Genomic DNA, 21,781 nt, shown 5'->3' with positions numbered 1-21,781 from the left:
TCTTCCTGACTAGTGATTTAAATCATGATTTAAATCAAATCCACCCTGTCCGCTGTGCTCTTGCCCCTGGCTCCTTCATTCCCCAGGGGGGCCCACAAATATGTTTGGTGCCAAGCCCACAAAAAGTTAATCCGGCCCTGCCCTTTGGTGTAAGGGCATTCAGCACAATTTAGAGTAAGCCACAAGTTCCTTTAAATTATGTCAGGAAACTGAAGGAGAAATCAAACTAGGCTTGGAAAAAACAAGAAAAAATGGCAATACGAACCATAATAAAATCTTATAATAAGATTCTTTGTCACTTAATCTCAGTCTGGAAATTTTAGAGAAGCTTCCCCTTTCCCCATTCATCAGTCAAACTTCTGAAGCTTGACCTATTGTTCTTCACTCCCAGGGAGCCTCTAAGATAACTACTTCTGTTAGTACTAACCCCTTCTGTCCACTCCTCAGATGATCCTTGGATTTCATTTCCACTCTAAGCAAAGGGTCCAACCTTACTACCCAACTGGCTTTTCTTTTTTCTCTGGAAAATTTTTAAAATAGGCATGCTGTGAGTTTCCTTAGCAACTGGTATTCAGTCAGCGTAATGTTTTCTGTCGTATGCCCTTTGTATGCCACAATGGATTCTCAGATTTAAAATCTGAACAACACTCCTTTTCCTTCTGTGGCTCCCAAAACACCCCATATTTTATCCTGTGATCTTTATGTCCCAGAATCCTTTGCGTTCCATATCCCAGAATCCTTTGTGTTCTATATCCCAGAATCCTCTGTGCTGTTTCAGGGGAAAAAACACTGTACTATATAATGTTTTGCTTTAAAGCCATTATGCATATTATGCCAAAAGGACCTATTTACTCTGAAGTCAACAGGGTTTCTCATATGAAGGAGGTCTACCTATGTGAGTAGTGGTTTGCATGTTGGAGCCCTCAATCCATATAATTTTGATATTGTTACACTCTTCAGAAATATAAAAGTATCATTTATACATAGTTATAGAAAATTCTGTAAATTATACATTCCCCGGTGCTGAAGTGATTGAGGAGTGGGTGGATGTGGATGTGGAGAGTGTGTCTGTGATAGAGCAGTGAAATAAGCCAGCAAACCAGGATTAAGGCTGCGATTCTGTCATGGAGGTCGCGGATGTCACAGATTCCATGACTTTCTGCGACCTCCGTGACTTTCGCAGCTGCAATGGCCAGTGTGGTTGTTCCCAGGGCCGCCAGAGCAGCTGACCCTAAGGCCAGCTTCTCGGGCACCCTGCGGCCAACCACACCAAGTGCTGCTTGAGTGGCCCCGTGGTCAGCCGCACCAGCTGCTGCTCAGGTAGTCCCAGGGCGACTAGCCCCAGGGACCATCTGAGCAGCGGTCCCGGGGACGGGGCCAGGGCCAGCCACACCAGCTGTTGCTCGGGCGGCTGGCACAGGGAAGCACCCAAGCAGCGGTCCCAGAGCAGCAGGCCCCGGGACATTGGTCCCAGGGACAGCTCTGAGGAGTGCCTGAGCAGCTGTCTCCAGGGCAGCTGGCCGTGGGGAACACCTGAGCAGCAGTCCCCGATGCCTCGGAGCAGGGATGGCTGGGGGCAGTCAGCCCCTGCAGCCGTTGCAGGGGCTAGCACAGTGTCCTGGGGTCCCCCAGAGCAGCAGTGCCCAGGCCTCCGGCAGGGCCCTAGGATATGCTAAGTTTTAGTCGGGGGTATTTATAGAGTAAAATTCACGGACAGGTCATAGGCTGTGAATTTTTATTTATTGCATGTGACCTGTCCATAATTTTTGCTAAAAATACCCGTGACAAAATCTTAGCCTTAACCATGATTCACTGGCTGGGGAAGTTACAGTGAGAAGTGAGAATCTCAACCAGCAATCCACAGATATGTGGCTGGTTGAGGCTGCTTGGAGAATAGTGGACCTTGGAGCTACAGTCCTCTTAGCTTCTTAATTAGCAGCTCCCCACTCTTCATTCTCCTCCAGACAAAGGACTTCGCTGAGGTATAGACAGAGGAGATGAGCAGTAAAGATCAAAGCTGTAAGTTCTACTGCTGCCCAAACAGTTATAGTTGGTGATTTCTCGATGGATCATGGGTTGACACTCTGAAGAGCCACACATGGCTTTCCAAACTGAGACTGCTTGTGAGATTATTTCTTGGAATCTGGGAGGACATCTGTAGGAAGGGCTTTGAGAAGGCTTTCATGAGCTGCCTAGCTGCACTGACCCTCATTTATCCCCCACACATCCTTCTCCTCTACCTCCATATCCATCATTATTAAAGCTATCCCTCCAATTTCTCTTACGTTGGATGTCTTACTCCCACATGTATGTTCTGTGGATGTAGCTTTTCCTCCCCCTCTACCGTTCTGGTAATGATGAAAGTTTTTGTCAAACAGAGGCCACCTCAGGGATGAAACTCTCAATTCTGCTCTGTGGGAGTTGACACTTTTCCCCTCTCCCTGTTCTGTCTCTGCTGCAGTTGGAAAGACTGAAGGTAGCTCATGCTACAACACAAAGACCTGTAACATGACCTCACCGTGATTAGCTTATGTTGTGTGCTGTTATATGTGCAGTGACTCAGGCCTGGTCTATGTTAAAAAGTTTTACTGGTAAATGTGCCTTATTTCTGCATATCCTTGCGTGAGTCCACACTCAGTTTTGAGTCCTGTCGGTGAAACCCTGACTTTCTGTCAGTTAAATTAAACCAGCTCCTGAATGACTTAATCCCTCTACTGGCACTCATTCCACAGGTACAGCACCTGTGTATCACCTGTACCAGTAAAATGGTGCACCAGCAACAATTCCCCAGTGCCCCATGACAATGACTGCTCTGGTCACAGTGTTGAACTATTCTGCCCAGAGGTCACACTGACCGCAAGCCTACCCCCCACCTCCTTTAGAATGCCCAGGATGTTCTGGAAATGCCTCTCTTCCTGCTATCCCCCCTTTTTGAGCACACAGGATATGGCATCCTGTAAAGCTGCAAGGAAGCCTTGTGCTGCTGCCCAGTCCTGGCCCTCCTTAGCTTGGCGAGAAGGAGAAGTGCAGCAGGGAATGCCACAGGAATAAAAACATTTCTGCAGATGTTTCAAAGGAGCTGCAGAAGCTGGAGTGCAACAGGAACAAACAGCAGTATCAGGCCACAGGGAAGGAACGGCAATAGTGCTATCAAAAAGCAGCAAAGAGTCCTGTGGCACCTTACATACTAACTGACTTTTTGGAGCATAAGCTTTCGTGGGTGAATACCCACTTCGTCAGATGCATGTAGTGGAAATTTCCAGGGGCAGGTATATATATGCAGGCAAGCTAGAGATAATGAGGTAGTTCAATCAGGGAGGATGAGGCCCTGTTCTAGCAGTTGAGGTGTGAAAACCAAGGGAGGAGAAACTGGTTTTGTAATTGGCAAGCCATTCACAGTCTTTGTTTAATCCTGAGCTGATGGTGTCAAATTTGCAGGTGAACTGAAGCTTAGCAGTTTCTCTTTGAAGTCTGGTCCTGAAGTTTTTTTGCTGCAGGATGGCCACCTTAAGGTCTGCTATAGAGTGGCCAGGGAGGTTGAAGTGTTCTCCTACAGGTTTTTGTATATTGCCGTTCCTAATATCTGATTTGTGTCCGTTTATCCTTTTCCGTAGCGACTGTCCAGTTTGGCCGATGTACATAGCAGAGGGGCATTGCTGCCATATGATGGCGTATATTACATTGGTGGACGTGCAGGTGAATGAACTGGTGATGGTGTTGCTGATCTGGTTAGGTCCTGTGATGGTGTTGCTGGTGTAGATATGTGGGCAGAGTTGGCATCGAGGTTTGTTGCATGGATTGGTTCCTGAGCTAGAGTTACTATGGTGCGGTGTGCAGTTACTGGTGAGAATATGTTTCAGGTTGGCAGGTTGCCTGTAGGCGAGGACTGGCCTGCCACCCAAGGCCTGTGAAAGTGTGAGATCATTGTCCAGGATGGGTTGTAGGTCTCTGATGATGCATTGGAGAGGTTTTAGCTGGGGACTGTATGTGATGGCCAGTGGAGTCCTGTTGGTTTCTTTCTTGGGTTTGCAGTAGGAGGCTTCTGGATACACGTCTGGATCTGTTGATCTGTTTCCTTATTTCCTCATGCGGGTATTGTAGTTTTGAGAATGCTTGGTGGAGATTCTGTAGGTGTTGGTCTCTGTCTGAGGGGTTAGAGCAGATGCGGTTGTACCTCAGTGGCTGGCTGTAGACAATGGATCATGTGATGTGCCCAGAATGGAAGCTGGAGGCATGAAGGTAGACATAGCGGTTGGTAGGTTTTCGGTATAGGGTGGTGTTAATGTGACCATCACTTATTTGCACCGTGGTGTCTAGGAAGTGGACCTCCCGTGTAGATTGGTCCAGGCTGAGGTTGATGGTGGGGTGGAAGCTGTTGAAATCGTGGTGGAATTTTTCCAGAGACTCCTTCCCTTGGGTCCAGATGATGAAGATGTCATCAATGTAGCGTAGGTAGAGAAGGGGCGTGAGTGGACGAGAGATGAGGAAGCATTGTTCCAGGTCGGCCATAAAAATATTGGCATATTGTGGGGCCATGCGGGTGCCCATAGCGGTGCCACTGATCTGGAGATATATATTGTCATCAAATTTGAAATAGTTGTGTGTGAGGATAAAGGCACAGAGCTCAACAGGCAGTTGTGCTGTAGCATCATCAGTGATACTGTTCCTGACAGCTTGTATTCCATCTGTGTGTGGGATGTTCGTGTAGAGAGCCTCTACATCTATGGTGGCTAGGATGGTGTTTTCTGGAAAGTCACCAATGCATTGTAGTTTCCTCAGGAAATCAGTGGTGTCACGGAGATAGCTGGGAGTGCTGGTGGCATAGGGTCTGAGTAGAGAGTCCACATATCCAGACAGTCCTTCAGTGAGAGTGCCAATGCCCGAGATGATGGGGCGTCCAGGATTTCCGGGTTTGTGGATCTTGGATAGTAGATAGAATAACCCTGGTCAGGGCTCTAAGGGTATGTTGATTTGTTCCGGTGTTAGTGTAGGGAGTGGCCTGAGTAGATGGTGCAGTTTCTTAGTGTATTCCTCAGTGGGAACTGAGGGAAGTGGCCTGTAGAATTTGGTGTTGGAGAGTTGTCTGGCAGCCTCCTTTTGGTAGTCAGACCTGTTCATGATGACAACAGCACCTCCTTTATCAGCCTCTTTGATGATAATGTCTGGGTGGTTTCTCAGGCTGTGGATGGCATTGCATTCTGCACGACTTGGGTTATGAGGCAAGCGATGTTGTTTTTCCACCATTTCTGCCTGTGCACGTCGGCGGAAGCATTCAATGAAGATTTCCAGACTGTTGTTTCCACCCTCAGGAGGAGTCCATGTGGAGTTCTTCTTCTCGTGCTGTTGGTAGGAGGGTACCTGTGTATCAGTGCGCTGTTCAGTGTTGTCCTGAAAGTATTCTTTTAGTCGGAGACGGTGGAAGTAGGCTTCCAGATGGCCGCAGAACTGTATCATGATGGTGAGGGTGGCAGGGCAGAACGAGAGTCCCCGAGATAGGACAGACTTTTCTTCTGGGATGAGTGTGTAGTTGGATAGACTGACGATATTGCTGGGTGGGTTGGGGGTACCACGGTTGTGGCTCATGAGGCAGGTAGGAGTTTAGACAGCTTACAGTCCTTTTTCCTTTGTAGAGAGGTGAAGTGAGTAATGTAGATCTCCTGTCTTATTTTAGTGAAGTCCGTTTGTATAGAAGTTTTGTTATTAATGAGAGTCTCCAGGTTTTTTGATGTTTTCCTGTTTGCTGTATTGGATGCTGATCAAGTGGTTCCTCAGATTCTTTGATAGAGTATGGTATAATCTCTCACTGTGGTCTGTGTAGTATGTAGTATGTAGATAGCAGTGGATTTTTTACCTTTAGTCCATTTGGTATGATGTCCATCTGTTTGCATTTGGAAAGGAAGATGATATCTGTCTGTATTTGTGCAAGTTTCTTCATGAGGTTGATCCATTACACATCCACCAATGTAATATATGCCATCATATGGCAGCAATACCCCTCTGTTATGTACATCGGCCAAACTGGACAGTCACTACGGAAAAGGATAAACGGACACAAATCAGATATTAGGAATGGCAATATACAAAAACCTGTAGGAGAACACTTCAACCTCCCTGGCCACTCTATAGCAGACCTTAAGGTGGCCATCCTGCAGCAAAAAAACTTCAGGACCAGACTTCAAAGAGAAACTGCTAAGCTTCAGTTCACCTGCAAATTTGACACCATCAGCTCAGGATTAAACAAAGACTGTGAATGGCTTGCCAATTACAAAACCAGTTTCTCCTCCCTTGGTTTTCACACCTCAACTGCTAGAACAGGGCCTCATCCTCCCTGATTGAACTACCTCATTATCTCTAGCTTGCCTGCATATATATACCTGCCCCTGGAAATTTCCACTACATGCATCTGACGAAGTGGGTATTCACCCACGAAAGCTTATGCTCCAAAACGTCAGTTAGTCTATAAGGTGCCACAGGACTCTTTGCTGCTTTTACAGATCCAGACTAACACGGCTACCCCTCTGATAATCAAAAAGCAAGGAAGGCCAACAGAAAAGCTGGAGCTGCCCCCTCCCCCACATCCACTACTATGTGGAGCATAGTAAATGTGTCATTTCTAGTGTGTGTACAGAACTATGAGGTTTTGCAATAGAGCCTGGTCTATGTCAGTGTGTTATGTGCAGTGTGTTTCTTTCTCACTGGAGGGTGGAGGTTCAGAGCCTGTCAGTGACAATGGAAAGTGTAATAACACATGTGTGTTAAGAAGCGTGGCTCAGCTTTGGATTTCCTTACTCGTATGGGTTTGTATGAGCGGGTCTTGCATGTAAGGAGCCTTTCGTGGGTTTCTAATGAAGTTGTTTATTAGAATATAGAATACTGGATTTGAAAGCAAGCATGCAAAGCTTTCACCATTTAGATACCGTCTTACGTTATTACATCCTGTTGTTTCCCAGTGAGTTAGCACACATGATGCAATGTAGTTCTGTGGTATTTACACAATGGGACACTAAACAGTGGTGTTAAAGGCTCTTTGGCTTACGTAGTCCTAGTAATTTGGGTAATGGGTAATGACAATAGAGATGGTCAGGTATCAGATAATAGTAATAAAAAAATCCCTAGCTCTTTTTCAGCAGTAGATCTCAAAGCACTTTACAAAGGAGGTTAGTATCATTATCTCCACTTTACAGATGGAGAAACTGAGGCACAGGGATGAGAACTGATTTGCCCAAAGTCACCCAATGGGCCAGTGGTAGAGATGCAAATAGATCCCATGTCTCTTCAGTTCCAGTCTAGTGCTCTATGTGGCTAGGCCACTCTGCCTTGTCTTCTGCATCGGGTGGGTCTAGAATGTTTGTGTATCCAGGGGTCAGATTACTGATGGCAGAAATAGTCACAGTATTCTTAAGATCAGCACAGAAACCCACATTAGCTGACTGTTTCTAATGAAAATTACGCAACATTGGCATTTTCAATTGTTTTCATTAGGCTTCAGGGTTAATGTGCCACTATGCTTAATGGGAGCAGTGCATACCTTTGTATATCTGTAGAGTCAGATCATGCCATATCCACAAGGTTATGGGTAATAAACTTTGTTTTAAACGAGTGCATAATTTTTACAGAAAATGGTGAGGGCATAGGAGAAATAGTTTAATTTTGGTGGTTGTGTTTGGTGTTGGAGGGTGCAGTTGATAGCCTGTGATATACAGGAGGTCAGACTAGATGAGCTACTGGTCATTTATCTCTAGGATTCTCTGAGAACAGAGATGCAGAGTCACACTCAGCGCAGCCCTTAACAAGCCTATATAATAGTTTTGCTTTGGTTGGTATTAGAGCTAGTGGGAATTTTCTCCGATTTTCAATAGAAAATGCAGTTTCTGCATAATCAAAATTTTCCATGGGAACATTGCAATTTTGCTAAAAAAATATTGATTTTCCATGTAGGAAAATAAAAACAAAATGTTTGCTGTTGGACTCAAGCAATCTGAATTAAAACATTCGGGTATGTTGAACTGAAATGAAACATTTTGTTTCAAACCAGTTAGACACTGAACAGCATCTGGCTAAGGTGCCTCATGGGAACTGTAATGCAGTTGCCTCATGCCCCCATCTTTCCTTATGGGCTGGGCTCCCTGGCAGGATTTCATTACCCTGTGTTTCAACATTTCTACATTGAAATTCTTCAGAAATTTCCATTCTGTCAAAAAAATATATATTTTACTTTTCATCTAGATTTTGGATTAAGATATATGTTGATACCCTGGAATTTACTTTGGGACAGAAAATCTGATTTTTACTCAGCCCTAACTGGTGTCTAGTTTCAAGCTCTAGATAGGTATGGAAAATCTGGGTACACCTACTTGAAATTCAGTCATCCTCACTAAGCTAATGGCCAAGAATTTGCTACGGTATATATCTATATTTTTCTTTGGACAGTAAAAAAAAAACCCAAAGTGTTACATACCACCTTGCAGAGAATAGTTTATGGGAAGGAAAGTTTACATTTCCATCAGCAACAGACAGCAGCAAACAGGGGCTCTGATTACTTTAGCAAAGCTATATTACACAACTCCAGCTGTGTTAGAATGCAGGTGCTAGAAATCTACATTATTTTAAATTTGTGACTAACAGGGAAGTGCCTTAATAAAATGCCAAATAAAACAAATGCAAATAGGTAGTAGTTGCAGAATCACTATTTCCTGTCCTTTTGGCATCAGGGTCAGATACTCAGTTGGTGTAAATCAGCATTACTTCATTGACTCCAATAGACTACACTAATTGACACCAGTTGAGGATCTGGCCAGATTACTAAATCTTCTTGGCCTGACTGTATTGTGAGTGATTACTTCTGATTAGGGCTGTCAATTAATTGCAGTTAACTCACGTGATTATTTCAAAAAAATTAATCGTGATTCATCTCCGTTTTAATTGCACTGTTAAACAATAGAATACCAATTGAAACTTCAGTCACCATTCCAGAGGACATGCTTCTATGCTGATGACACCCATTAACAAAATAATGCATTAATTAAATTTGTGACTGAACTGCTTGTGAGATAACTGTATGTCTCCAGCTGCTTTATCCACATTCTACATATATTTCATGTTATAGCAGTCTCAGATGATGACTCAGACATGTTGTTCATTTTAACACTTTCACTGCAGATTTGACAAGACACGAAGAAGGCACCAATGTGAGATTTTTTAAGGTAGATACAGTATTCAACCGAGGGTTTAAGAATCTAAAGTGTCTTCCAAAATCTGAGAGGGATGAGGTGTGAAACATGCTTTCAGAAGTCTTAAAACAGAAACACTCCGATGAGGAAACTACAGAACCTGAACCACCTGGCGTCCTCCTCCACTTCCCCCACTGCAGCCACACATCCCCTTTTGCTCCTTCCCCTGCCCCACTGCGGCCCCAAGACAGGAGAATATCTGGCCCCGTGCCACGGCACTGGGGTGCAGTGAGGAGTGAGAGCTCCTCCAGTCCAATGGCTGCAGTGGGAGTTCAGCTGCTGGGGCTTCCCCTGCCACCTCTCATGCTTTTGCAGGAGACTTGGGTCAGGGCACTGGGGCTTCTCCTGCCCTGTCCGCCCTACTCTTCCGCCAGAGAGTGGGGTCGAGCGTGGGGGCTTCCCTGGCTGCCCGCGGCTTCTGTCAGGGATGAGTGGGGAGCGCTGAGGCTACCTCTGCCCAGGGGCTTAGGATGGGGAAGGGGTCGAGCCTACTGGAACGGGCATCTCCCATCCCACGACTTCTGCCAGGGACAGGTCAGAGGGTGCTAGAGAAGGGTTCCCCTACCCTACCTGCCCTGCGCTGCTGCCGCAGAGTGGATTCGGGATACAGGGGTGTCCCATGATCCACCCCACCCAGCAGCCAGGGCTCCAGCAGCGGATTTTTTCCAGAGACCCCCAGTTGGCTGAGGCCCAGGATATGGGCCCCATCGGCCCAGTGGCTAATCCACCACTGACTGACCTCTCATTTCATGTTAGACACAAGGCTTGTCTACACGGTGAACTACTACATGACCATCTGCAGTGCTATGGTGCTTTTATGACACTTTCATTGTGTGTTGTAGCAAAGCTGGTGGGCTATAGATTCGCACCTTGGTTTACTGCAGTGTAATTCGCAATGTAGACGATAATAACCCATGATCATGATTCTGCTCTCATCTACCATGGCTTTACACCAGCATACATCTTATCATAGCAAGGATTCAAATTCTGGCTGCTGTCATGTGTGAACTAAATTAGATGGTCTAATGCTGGTTCCCTTTTCCTACTTCAAAAAACCGCCAGACAATTCATCATGACTGGCTGTCTCCGTTCAGGAGGCCCACGACAGAAATGCCTAGGGTGTTGCAGATCAAGAATGAGGAGAGGAGGCAGGATTATGTGGAGAAAGTTTATATAGTGGTAGCCAGCAGCTCTATGTCTGGGCCAAACCAGCGTTGGTAATGTCTCACTTACAAGCACGAAAGTGACTCACCATATTTTGTTAAAGAATAAAGTATCAAAACCACCCACAAAGTTTCATGGTATCTGTTCCCTATACCAGAACTTTCATAAGGGCAATACTGTAGATGATTACCCACTAAAACATCACAATCCATTGTGCTTCTCTTTACCAATGAACAATGAACTTTTTTTAATTCACAAATCTATAAAAATAACAGCTCTGACTCTAACAACCACCCTAACGTTTCCTGTTTCTATTGACATCCTCTACTGACATTCTGCTTTGCCCTTGTCACTTATTACTGAGAGCATTTGAAGTGTCCAGAACAATTTACACAAAATGCCAACTCAGACTCCAATCTAGACTCTGATATTTTCAGAAAGGCTGTTATTTATTTTTAATAACGGCACACTTCCAGCAATATATCACCTGCTTAATTTTATCTCTTCCTGCAGGTTTTTGCTGGTTCACATCTGTCACATACCACTAGATGTTCAATAGACATGCTTTTCATCAAAAATCCAGTACAGCCATTCACTTGTTATCAGAACTTGTTCTCAGCAGCATGATAAAAATCACTGAGGGAAAAGTGATTGACAAGGAAGGACACTTGCTCCCAGCTTAAAGGTGAGATTAGATTGCAGGGAATAGACTCACTTCTACTTTACAAGCCATTCCAAGAAAATAAAGCACTTGTGTTTTCAGAAAGATGGTATTCACCCTAACATTTGTTTCAAATGCACGTGGGTTCATCATTACCTGCTTGTCACCACAGGTAGCATATTTTGAAGACGTTTCTTTCAAAAGAAGAAAAAGTTCTGTCAAAATAGCAAGTCTCACACTACTGTCTATCAAAACTGTTATTGAAACCACTGCTCTCATGCTCTTATTCCCACAATTTTTTGCCTTTGCTGTCCATTTAGAGAGGTTAATACAACGGCTGTAAGATGCGCAGCAAATTTTAATTTTTGTAATAAACATCTCTTTCATGCTGCAAAAACATAATCTGTATGAAGCATAATATAATAAAGTGTGCTGTATGAATTCCCCGATTTAGCTACATTACACTCAAGTATCAATATTAAAAATACCATGGGAAAAGGCTTGTAGAAATACCATTGTTAAACAGAATAGATACAGAAGATTCTTTCCTACTTCAACATTAATAAATATTACGTACTTTATTATATCACTACAGTAAAGAAAGCATTTGGGATAAACAGGGGCATGGATGAAAGGTTTCCTCGTACCTCTTTCAGGGGAGTTACAGCACAGGAATAGCTATGTGTTGTATTTTAAAAGTACAGTGGTGTGCAATAGCCTTTCCTAATTAGAGAAGCCAAAGATGCATAATTAAACAAGACACTGTAAGCGCCTACTGCTCTATTACAGACAAAGTGTTTGGCCCAACACAGTGTGTGTTGCAGTAAAACGATAAACTCTGAGATTTCTATTCCAGGCCAATGCATGTTAGATTAAGCGCTTTAATGTGAGCATTTGCAAAAGTGTGAAACTAATGGCATTAACAATAATCTCATTACCAGCCTTTCTTAGAGAACTGTGTGCATTTTTGCTGCAGCAGTAACATGTTAAGAGCTGAAGCCTGGATTCTCTACATGTCCTCCCTTTTTCAGCCTTCACCCTGGGGAGTTTACAAGTGCGCCAGTCCAGGAGGGTGTTAATTCCCCAGCATCCTCACACTGAAGCTGGATTGGCAGCATACTGCTGTCTGATATGAGAAGCACTACACTTAAGACCTTAGTAGCAGGCACTACAACAGTAAACCCCAGCCTAGAGGATTGCTAAATGAGAGCCTCACCCTCTGTGCTACCTCAATTCTGGGTACTGCAACTAACATTCCACCACCAGAAGCTATGGCTGCGACTCAGCAGGGTCAGGTGACCAGAAGCAGACTGCTGATTTGATATCACCAGGCATAAATCTTCATGTTCCTGTCTCACTCCTTGTCTAACACCTAGTTGCTAGGGGTTGTTGCTTATAGGTGACAGCTATGGGGAGGGCATCCTGGGGCTCAAGTGCACCTCCAGATTTCTGCTTGGCTTGCTGGGATGCGGGGAGAGGGAGAGGGGCTCTGTCCTTCTGCTGCTGCACCTGCCGGCCAGCATGCTCAGCCCCTGTCCCTGGCAGGGAGTGGAGGGGGTGGGACCAGCCAAATCTCATGCCAGCTGCTCCAGGTTGCTGCTCTGTGCCGCACTGCAGCTGCCTGCGAGAACCTGGCTGGGAAGGTGGTGGCAACCCACCCTCTCCGCTCCCTGTTCAGGCCTGGCTGCCAAAGACAGAGGCTGAGTGGGGCAGAGTTCCCCCATGCCTCCAGCACATTTCCAGCTTGCTTGGCCCCTGTCCCTGGCAGCCAGGCCTGGGTGGAGAGCAGAAGGTAGAGTGACCAGCCAGCAAATGTGAAAAATCAGGATGGAGGGGGTGGGAAATAGGAGCCTATGTAAGAAAAAGACCCAAAAATCGGGACTCATACCTCTTTCAGGGGAGTTACAGCACAGGAATAGCTATGTGTTGTGAGTCCCAACACTGTCCCTATAAAATTGGGACATCTGGTCACCCTAGCAGAAGGGGTGGGCCACTTCTGCTTTCTCAGCTAGGCTCTCTCTCAAGCTGCTACCACGCTGCACAAAGACAGTGACCCAGAGCAGCCACCTTCAGCAGGATGAGAAACATCTCCCTCCCACGCCCCTCCTGGGCCTGGCTGCCAGGAGAGGGACTGAATATGCCAGTGGGGAAGCACAGCGGGAGAAGGACAGAGCCTCCCCACCCCACAAAGTAACTGTGGTGGGTTTGGGATAGCGTGGCAGCCCCATGCTGTGCACTGGGTGGGGGGTCTCTAGGGAACGCACTGGGAGCAGGTTCCCTGGTCTCCACTCAGCTGGAGGTAGGGGCATTGCCTTATGGTGGCCATGTAGCAAGTGTGAAAAATTGAGATGGGGATGGGGGTAATAGGATCCTATATAAGAAAAAACCCCAAATATCAGGACTGTCCATCTAAAATCAGGCCATCTGGTCACCCTACATTGCCTGCACTTCCCCTGCTGACATGTCTGTGAGCTCTGAGGAGACACTAATGCTGTGAGTCTCCCTAGGCTGGGCCTATCCCCAGCCAAGCCCAGAGGCACATGCTCCCTGGTCTTGTGGCTCCAGCCCCTCAGGAGCCAGCAAGATAGGCTGACCTGGCCCAGGGAGGTAGGGCTGGAAGTTCCCCCCAGAGGCAACACATTATGGGGTCATGTGTTTTCCCCTCCTTTACATTGTTCCCTCTCGCCCCCCAGTATCAGGAGGCACCAGTCATCTATGCTTTGGCTTGACCTTTGGTGTGGCTTTGGACTCTGACTCTGATCTTTGGCTTCTGACCCTGGCACAATGCCTACCTCCAACCACCAGGTCAGACTGCCAGGTTACAGGCTCTGACACTTAGCCAAAGCCAATTGACATCAGTAGAAGTTTTTCTGCTGACTATGGATTTAGGGTCTTCACCATTTCTTCCTGAGAGACTAGTGCCCCTATTCAGCAAAACACTTAAGTGTGTGCTTAATTGATTTACTGAATTTGGACCAAAAGGCATCAACTTGTCCAGGATCAATTTGCTCAATCTACCTTTTTCTCCTTTCAAATATGTGATAGTGAAAGTGAAAGTGATGCAGTGTCTCCTTGGCTCAAACCCAGATTTTTTTCTTAATTTGATTAAGGGAGAAAAAAAAATATTTCATTGTCTACATTAAGCTGACAAAGAAAAAAAAATCCCACTCAGTATTAAACAAGAATCCCTAAATAATTTGTGGGTTCATTTTCCCCATGTAGAAAGTGTTGGACATATGAACTCTAATCCTACATCGTTGCTTATCCAGGACTCGACATGAAGGGAAATCATTTCCGCCTTGATTTCATGTTTGAACTGTGGGAGCTTTTCTGAATGTTAAACAACTTGATGAATTCATGTTGTTTGCATATGGTGACAGTGTCAACTGTTATACCCTTTCAGGAACTTCCACATTATTTTGTAGGTAAGATTGCTCTGATTCAGACTTAGCTGTCTGCATCTGTCGTTGTGAAGTTGTATCTGAGGCCATGGCTACACTAGAGAGTTGCAGCGCTGGTGAGGGGGTTACAGCGCTGCAACTTAGGATGTGGCCACACTTGCAAAGCACGGCCAGCGCTGCAACTCCCTGGTTGCAGCGCTGGCTGTACACCCGGTCGAGCCTCGGGTGTAGCGATTCCAGCGCTGGTGATCCAGCGCTGGTCAGCAAGTGTGGACCCCACCAGTGCTTTTATTGACCTCCGGGGTATAAGGAGGTATCCCAGAATTCCTGTCCACAACAAACAAGAAGAAAGGGGGAGCTCGGAGTTCAGCCAAACTGCTTATTTAAAAAACAAACACAGCTCCTGTTTGCTGAGCGAGCGGAGGCAGGCAGGGGAATTACTTTGGAATGTTCACAGCTGTTTGCTTGAAGAGAGAAACAGCACGCTCACACGGCAGAGACAGAGGGGGAAGTCCATGTTAAGCAGATGCTTATCTGGTCTGACAGCTATTTAGGAGTGCATAATTTGCATTTAGTGAATGAGAGAGGGGTGGGGGAAGGGGTCAGAACTTTTAAAATGATTGACAGTAGGCACTGTGTGTCTTCCAGTCCTTAGAACTTGCAAGGCAGGGAGCTGAGAACAGTGTGAGCTCCAAAAATCCATTCTCTCTGTCTCCCCCATGCTCTCTGTCACATTCCACCCCACCCCTCTCTTTTGAAAAGCACGTTGCAGCCACTTGAATGCTGGGATAGCTGCCCATGATGCACCACTCCCAACAGCGCTGCAAATGCTGCAAATGTGGCCACACTGCAGCGCTGGTAGCTGACAGTGTGGCCACACTGCAGCACTGGCCCTACACAGCTGTACGAACACAGCTGTAACTACCAGCGCTGCAGAACTGTAAGTGTAGCCATGGCCTGAGACTAGAGGTGGAGCACTGCAACATCTCTGCTTCATCTTCAGCTAATAGCACTGACAGAGATGTTCATGCTGCCACATGAGTTAAATCCCTGCTGTTAATGGCAGTTAATGGCTAGCAGAGAGAATACAATACTTCCCTACAGAAGGTCATAATGCCATTCTTTTCTTAAAGAAGTGATTTTCAGATCCATGCTCAAGAAACCATCTCTCGACACTGTCAGTCTCTTCATTTCCTCCCAGTTAATTCCTTCTCTCAGATATTCCTTAACAAGAATGACAATTGCAACACTGATACCCCTCATACGGCACCAAAATATTCTTAGCTGTTGAGCTAAAATACAACGATGGAATGATTCTCCCCCCACCACGCAAAAAAGACTTGTTTCCAGCAAGAGCCTAGTTCTTAATTAATATTTTATTTTATTTTATATGACCTTATCAATGGCAAATGAAAGAACAAGAAGTTTCCCAGATTGAGTAACCTATGTCACTTTTGAATTCCAAGTATTTCATCTGTTTATATTTTTCTTTCTTTACACCTTCAAAATGAGAAGAGGCACTTTTATGACATTCTAGGTGCCTCTGACAATTTATTTTAAAATAGAGTAATTCAGTTGTGACCCTAAGAATCCCTCAATTCCAGCTGTCAAAAAGGTCCCTGTTCAGTAACAGCAACTTCTACCAGGCCTGACAAATTCACTACACCTAACACATTGCTGCAATAGTATTTATGTATGAAGAATATCATGTGAGATCTTAAATGAAAGCTAGGATCATGATGGTCATTTATACTGTTGTGAAATGTATGTATTGATTATATTTTAAAAGTTATGTCTATATGCTGAAAATATGTCCTTATAGTTTGTATCAAGGTGTTATTCCCCAGCAGAGCTGAAAATCTGGTTTTGACAGACAAAGGATTGTATATTCATACATTTGCCTAGGTTCATATGTAGATTAAATATTGAAAGCCAGACACAATTGGAGTTACATTTCCATTTCAAGTCAACATATGGATATGAAGACAACTTGGACGAGCACATCAGGAAGGGAAACACAGGAGGTCATCCTGTCACTGGGGTCAAATCAATGAGTTTGGGGAAATATAAGGAGGAACATAAGGCCATTTTGCTATTCATTTACTGAGGAAACACCCTAGAAGGGCATAGGGTATTCATGAAAACTTAGATCCTGGTTTGACTGTAAACCAGCAGCTCGGTCAAAAACTAAATCCTTGGGAGAAAATCTGCTGTATTAAATAGGAAAGGTAGCCATTAATAAGTGATGACCTAGGACTGTGGTTCGGTTTTGTTTTGTTCTGTTTGTAACCATTCTGTTTCCAATATGTTTACTCACTATTTATCTGAATCTTTGAATCTCTGTTCTGTGTTAATAAACTTATCCTTGTTTTTATTATAAATGCATCTCAATGCTAGGGTATTAAGCTAAGTGTGAATCCTCAGTTGAACCAAATAAGCTGATGTGTATACTTGGGGGACAGTGAACTTGCTTATTTCTGACAGGTTTCAGAGTGGTAGCTGTGTTATTCTGTATTAGCAAAACAACAAGGAGCCCTTGTGGCACCTTAGAGACTAAGAAATTTATTTGGACATAAGCTTTCGTGGGCTAGAACCCACTTCATCAGATGCATGGAAAATACAGGCGCAGCAATACCACTCTGCCATGTACATTGGCCAAACCGGGCAGTCTCTACACAAAAAAAAAAATGGACACAAATCTGATATTAGGAATCATAACATTCAAAAACCAGTAGAAGAACATTTCAGTCTCCCTAGTCACTCAATAATAGATCTGAAAGTGGCAATTCTTCAACAAAAAAACTTCAAAAACAGACTCCAGTGTGAAACTGCAGAACTGGAATTAATTTGCAAACTAGACCCCATCATATTAGGTCTGAATAAAGACTGGAAGTGGTTGAGTCATTACAAAAACTAAACCTAATTTCCCCAATACTAATTTCCCCCTAATGTTACTCACACCTTCATATCAACTCTCTGAAATGGGCCATTCTCATTACCACTTCAAAAGTTATTTTTCCTCCCTTTATTTATTTATAATTTATTTTATCCTGCTGTCAATTGAATTGTCTCATTAGACTGACCTCGCACTTGGTAAGGCAAATCACATATTTTCATGTATTTATACCTGCTCCTGTATCTTCCACTCCATGCATGATGATTATTTCTGTGTGTCCAGTGATAGGGGCTGGACCTTGCAAGAGCCGCTGCTAGAGGGACTTAGGGATGAGGTATATCTTGTGTTCCCTGCAAGGCAAAGGAAGGGCTGGCAGAGTTCTGAGGAGAGTGCTTGAGTGGTGGTGAGGCTGATTGTGATAGGGAGCTGGCTCACAGCAACTACAAGAAAGACCCCTTCATGCTGGCAGGCAGTGGGTAACAAGGTGACTCACAGTCCTAGGAACTCCAAGAAAGCATCCATGTCAGTATAGCAAAATAAACAGCACTCCTGCAGCATATGATCATACTAATAATCGTGCAGTAAGACAAAGCAAAATAAACAAGCATACTTCCCACTTCCCTACGCGTTAGTCTTGAACAACATGTGCCTCTTCAGCAGCCCTCTTAAAAAGATGTGCCTCGGAGCATGCCCTGAAGGTCAGCACATTCAGGCCGCTTTGGACAAAGGGGCAGCCATATATTTCAAAGGAAAGGATTCCTCACTGAGAATATCCTATTTGGTCCCTTCTCTTTTATAATGAGAGGGCTCTGGCTCAAGTGCCTCTGTAGATCTTAATTGTGGCAAAATATCCCAGGGAAAGAGACAGTCTCTCAGGTGGGACGGTCTTGAGCCATTTGGGGCTTTAAATGTCAGAACCAACACCTTAAAATATCCACAAACTACAGGCAGCCAGTGTAGAACATTGAGCACTGCTTAAAAATGCTTGTGGCTAAGAGGCGATTCATGCGAGGAGACTGACATATTCTTCGTTAGCTTTAAGAGGTCGACTTAAATACAAAAGTCTAGTTTTGAGGTGTCAAAGGCCTGAATTATACTGGTGAGGTTCACAACAAAAAAAAAAGCTTCAACCTTCTAGCTTGAAATGAAATGAAAACAAGCCATCTTGACTACCGTTGAAAGACAATCATGCAATGATATTTGAGAATCCAGCCAGACTCCTTAGTTGCAGATACATAAGTAATTATCAGCAAAGACATGACTACAGTCAGTGGTGAGGGAATGGTGGGGGGCAAAATGGGCAGTTTGCCCCAGGCGCCCTGTGTGAGAGTTCTCCTAAATTAAGTGACATTATGACGTGGCACATGGGGTAGCAGTGGCACTCAAGTTTTGGGTAGTTGGATATTTGCTTTTCATCCATCGTTAGGAAAAGACCAGTCACCAGCACTACTCATAATGTTAATGTTTCCGTTCTGCATTTTCTTTTCAGAAATGCATATTAAACGCTGGAAAGGATTCCTAGGGTGTAGATGTGATGCTCCCCAGGTGTACCTAGGGTTGTGAGTCACCTCACCATTATCTGACCTTAGCATGAAGGAGTGCTTGCTGTGGGTCAGCTCCCTGAAACCAACAGCCTCTGGCAATACAAGCACTGCCTCCCGGGCCTCTACAGGCATCACGCATTCTATATACGTAGCGACAGGCACACATCAGCCCCCGAGTACTCTGAGTGTTCTGTGCAATGTCCAGCCCCCTATCTACTGAACACTCCCAGAATTACCAGGCCTACTATTCCCAAGGGAACAGCACACACCAGACTGCAAGATTCAACTCAGGACCAGCGCTTTGCTTAACTCTACAGTACTCAGATATATTTATGGTGAAGACAAGAATACATTTATGATCAGAGATTCAAGGAACTGTGAGTAAGAATATTGGAAACAAGTGATTACATATAAAACAAAACAATAAAACACATTCTAGAGACTAATAACCTCATGTCTAAAGAAGTTCTCTCTCACCTAAAGTTCTCTTCAGCATTTTCAACCAAGACAGAATGAGTCTTCAACCACATTCATGAATGCAGAAGCCCTTGTTTTCTTCCTTAGCAAAGGGCCCCTGGGTGTCTTCCTTGCCTTCTAGAAATAACCCCAAAGTCCATTGTCTTTACTCATAAACAAGATAACCCTCCAGGACTTGCTTTTTCCTGTGTGTTCTTTTCATGTTGATTTCACATCTCTTCATTAATATTTGACTTCATATGTAAGTAACCATCCCTTGTGTTAGCTTACAATGCTTAATTTACATTCTGACAGAGAGAGAAACATTTTTGTCTAAGAGAAAACCTGTATTTTACCTTTGCTGGTGACTAATACCTTGATACGGACTCTAAGGACATGTTTTCCATACATATACATAGCTCCTTACATAGTATCTGTACGTACATTTCACAATGGTAGTGATGACCAGTGTGACACTAGCTTTTAATTTAAGACCTTGCATGATAGTCTTTGGTGAACCAGAATGTATACATCAGAATCAGGATATTCCTGTAACCACCTTGCCAATTGGCATTAAGAGGTTTTGGTGGTCACAGCATAGATGCTGGAACTAGGGGTGCTGGTGGTGCAGCAGCAGCAGCCCATGGCGTGAAGTGGTTTCCATCACATACAGGGTTTACAGTTTGATTCAATGGCTCTGAGCACCCCTACTATACAAATTGTTCCAGCACCCCTTGGGTCACAGTAGATGCTATGATAGAAGCAGGCCGATGTTCCTGTACATGCATCCCTGACCACTAAGTAAACACTTTTAACATTATTGTACTTATCTAACATAAACTTTACAGAGCACAATATTCACCTCAGCGGCTGCAGCCTAAGTACAAATGTGACTTTTTAAAAACTTTATCCTAAAGATTTTTCTGGTAGCTTTTTTTTCTTTTTTTTTTTTTTTTAAGTTTTATCTCCTGATAGAATCTGGTAAATTCAGTTTAAAGCTGAAGTGTTCTCGTCTGAGTTTAAGAGGACAGCTCAGTGGCTTTGTCTTCTTGTTCCTGAGAACAAGATCCTAACTTCAGTATCACTGTTAAATACAATTAAAAGTGCCTACCTCACATTCATTATGCAGAAGAATGCAGATATTTATCAGGAGAATCACAGAGTTCACTGGAAATTCAACACTGTACAAACAGCTGCTGCTGAAGAACTGAGACCAAATGTTTATGGTTCCTGAAATGTCATAACCAACCACTAAACCACAAACGAATGTCTGACAGACTCACTCTGCCTGATCCAATGACCTGATGTAAAATTTCTAAGTGTCTTATTATATTTTAACGTACATTAAATATTTTCAATGATTATAACAGACAACTGTTTGAAAACAATTGCACTTGCATAAAAAAGGGATCCAAAGTAACTGAAAGGGGAAAACAAGGTGTGTGAAAGTGTGCATGTGAGAGAGTGGGAGCAAGTTCTAATCTGTAGCATGAGGTGCAAGCCAGCATTTAAAATTTGATTCAGTGCTTGCAAGATTTCATAGCTTTATGTAGCTCTTGTGGCTGTTCTTCATTCTGTGGTCCTGGTTAAACAGCTCATTAGGACTCCTGCTGGTCTTTGGTTTTTGTCAGAGTCAATAAGCATAAAGTTGAATTTGCCTTTTTTTTTTTTTACCATCTGTGTCTGATTTGAATGGGACTGCTGCCATAAGTAAATTGAGGGGGGATTTAAAGTCAGTGGGATTTAAATTCTATGTTATTACACATATGAGTATGGTAAGGAGAATTTGAGGATTTGGCACTGTGATGGGTTGGATCACAGAAACTCCCCCCTGATGTGCCAAGACTACCTCTGCTCCTGCCTTCCCTGCCAGCTCAGGACTCCAGCACCCTGTCTTGCTGAGCCAGACACTCTCGTCTGCTCCAACAAAAACTCAGGGTCTGGATTGCTTGCCCCAAAGCTGCAGGTTTACCTGAAAGCAGCTAACAGAGTGTGCTTGTCTCTAACACTCAGATGCCCAACTAACCCAGTGAGGTCTAAACCCAAATAAATCCATTTTACCCTGTATAAAGTTTATGTAGGGTAAACTCATAAATTGTTCATCCTCTATAACATTGATAGAGAGATATGCACAGTTGTTTGCTCCCCCTGGTATTAATACATACTCTGAGTTAATTAATAAGTAAAAAGTGATTTTATTAAATACAGAAAGTAGGATTTAAGTGGTTCCAAGTAGTAACAGACAGAACAAAGTAAGTCACCAAGCAAAAGAAAATAAAATGCACAAATCTATGTCTAATCAAACTGAATACAGATAAGATCCTCACCAGTTCCACAATGCTCCCTTTTACAGACTAATCTCCTTTTAGCCTGGGTCCAGCAATCGCTCTCCTCCTTGCACACTGTCCTTTGTTCCAGTTTCTTTCAAG

The 21,781-nt window shown here is 44.1% G+C and overlaps 1 protein-coding gene across 2 annotated transcripts in view; it reads right to left on the bottom strand.

Annotated features, from left to right (window-relative positions):
• GPR141 (G protein-coupled receptor 141) overlaps positions 1-20,554 on the bottom strand; it is a 38,244-nt gene extending 17,690 nt beyond the window's left edge. The window contains exon 1 of one of the 2 annotated variants that reach the window (XM_050937796.1): positions 20,464-20,554. The gene's annotated coding sequence lies outside the window, so the exon portion shown is untranslated. The remainder of the gene's footprint in view (positions 1-20,463) is intronic. The other variant, XM_050937795.1, reaches the window with a different exon arrangement.
• Positions 20,555-21,781: the final 1,227 nt, after the last annotated feature.

Source organism: Gopherus flavomarginatus, chromosome 2 (genome assembly GCF_025201925.1).
Source record: "Gopherus flavomarginatus isolate rGopFla2 chromosome 2, rGopFla2.mat.asm, whole genome shotgun sequence".
NCBI classification, from domain to species: Eukaryota; Metazoa; Chordata; order Testudines; family Testudinidae; genus Gopherus; species Gopherus flavomarginatus.
The sequence above is the reverse complement of the archived record's forward strand: the minus strand, read 5'-3'. Positions and strand labels throughout refer to the sequence as shown.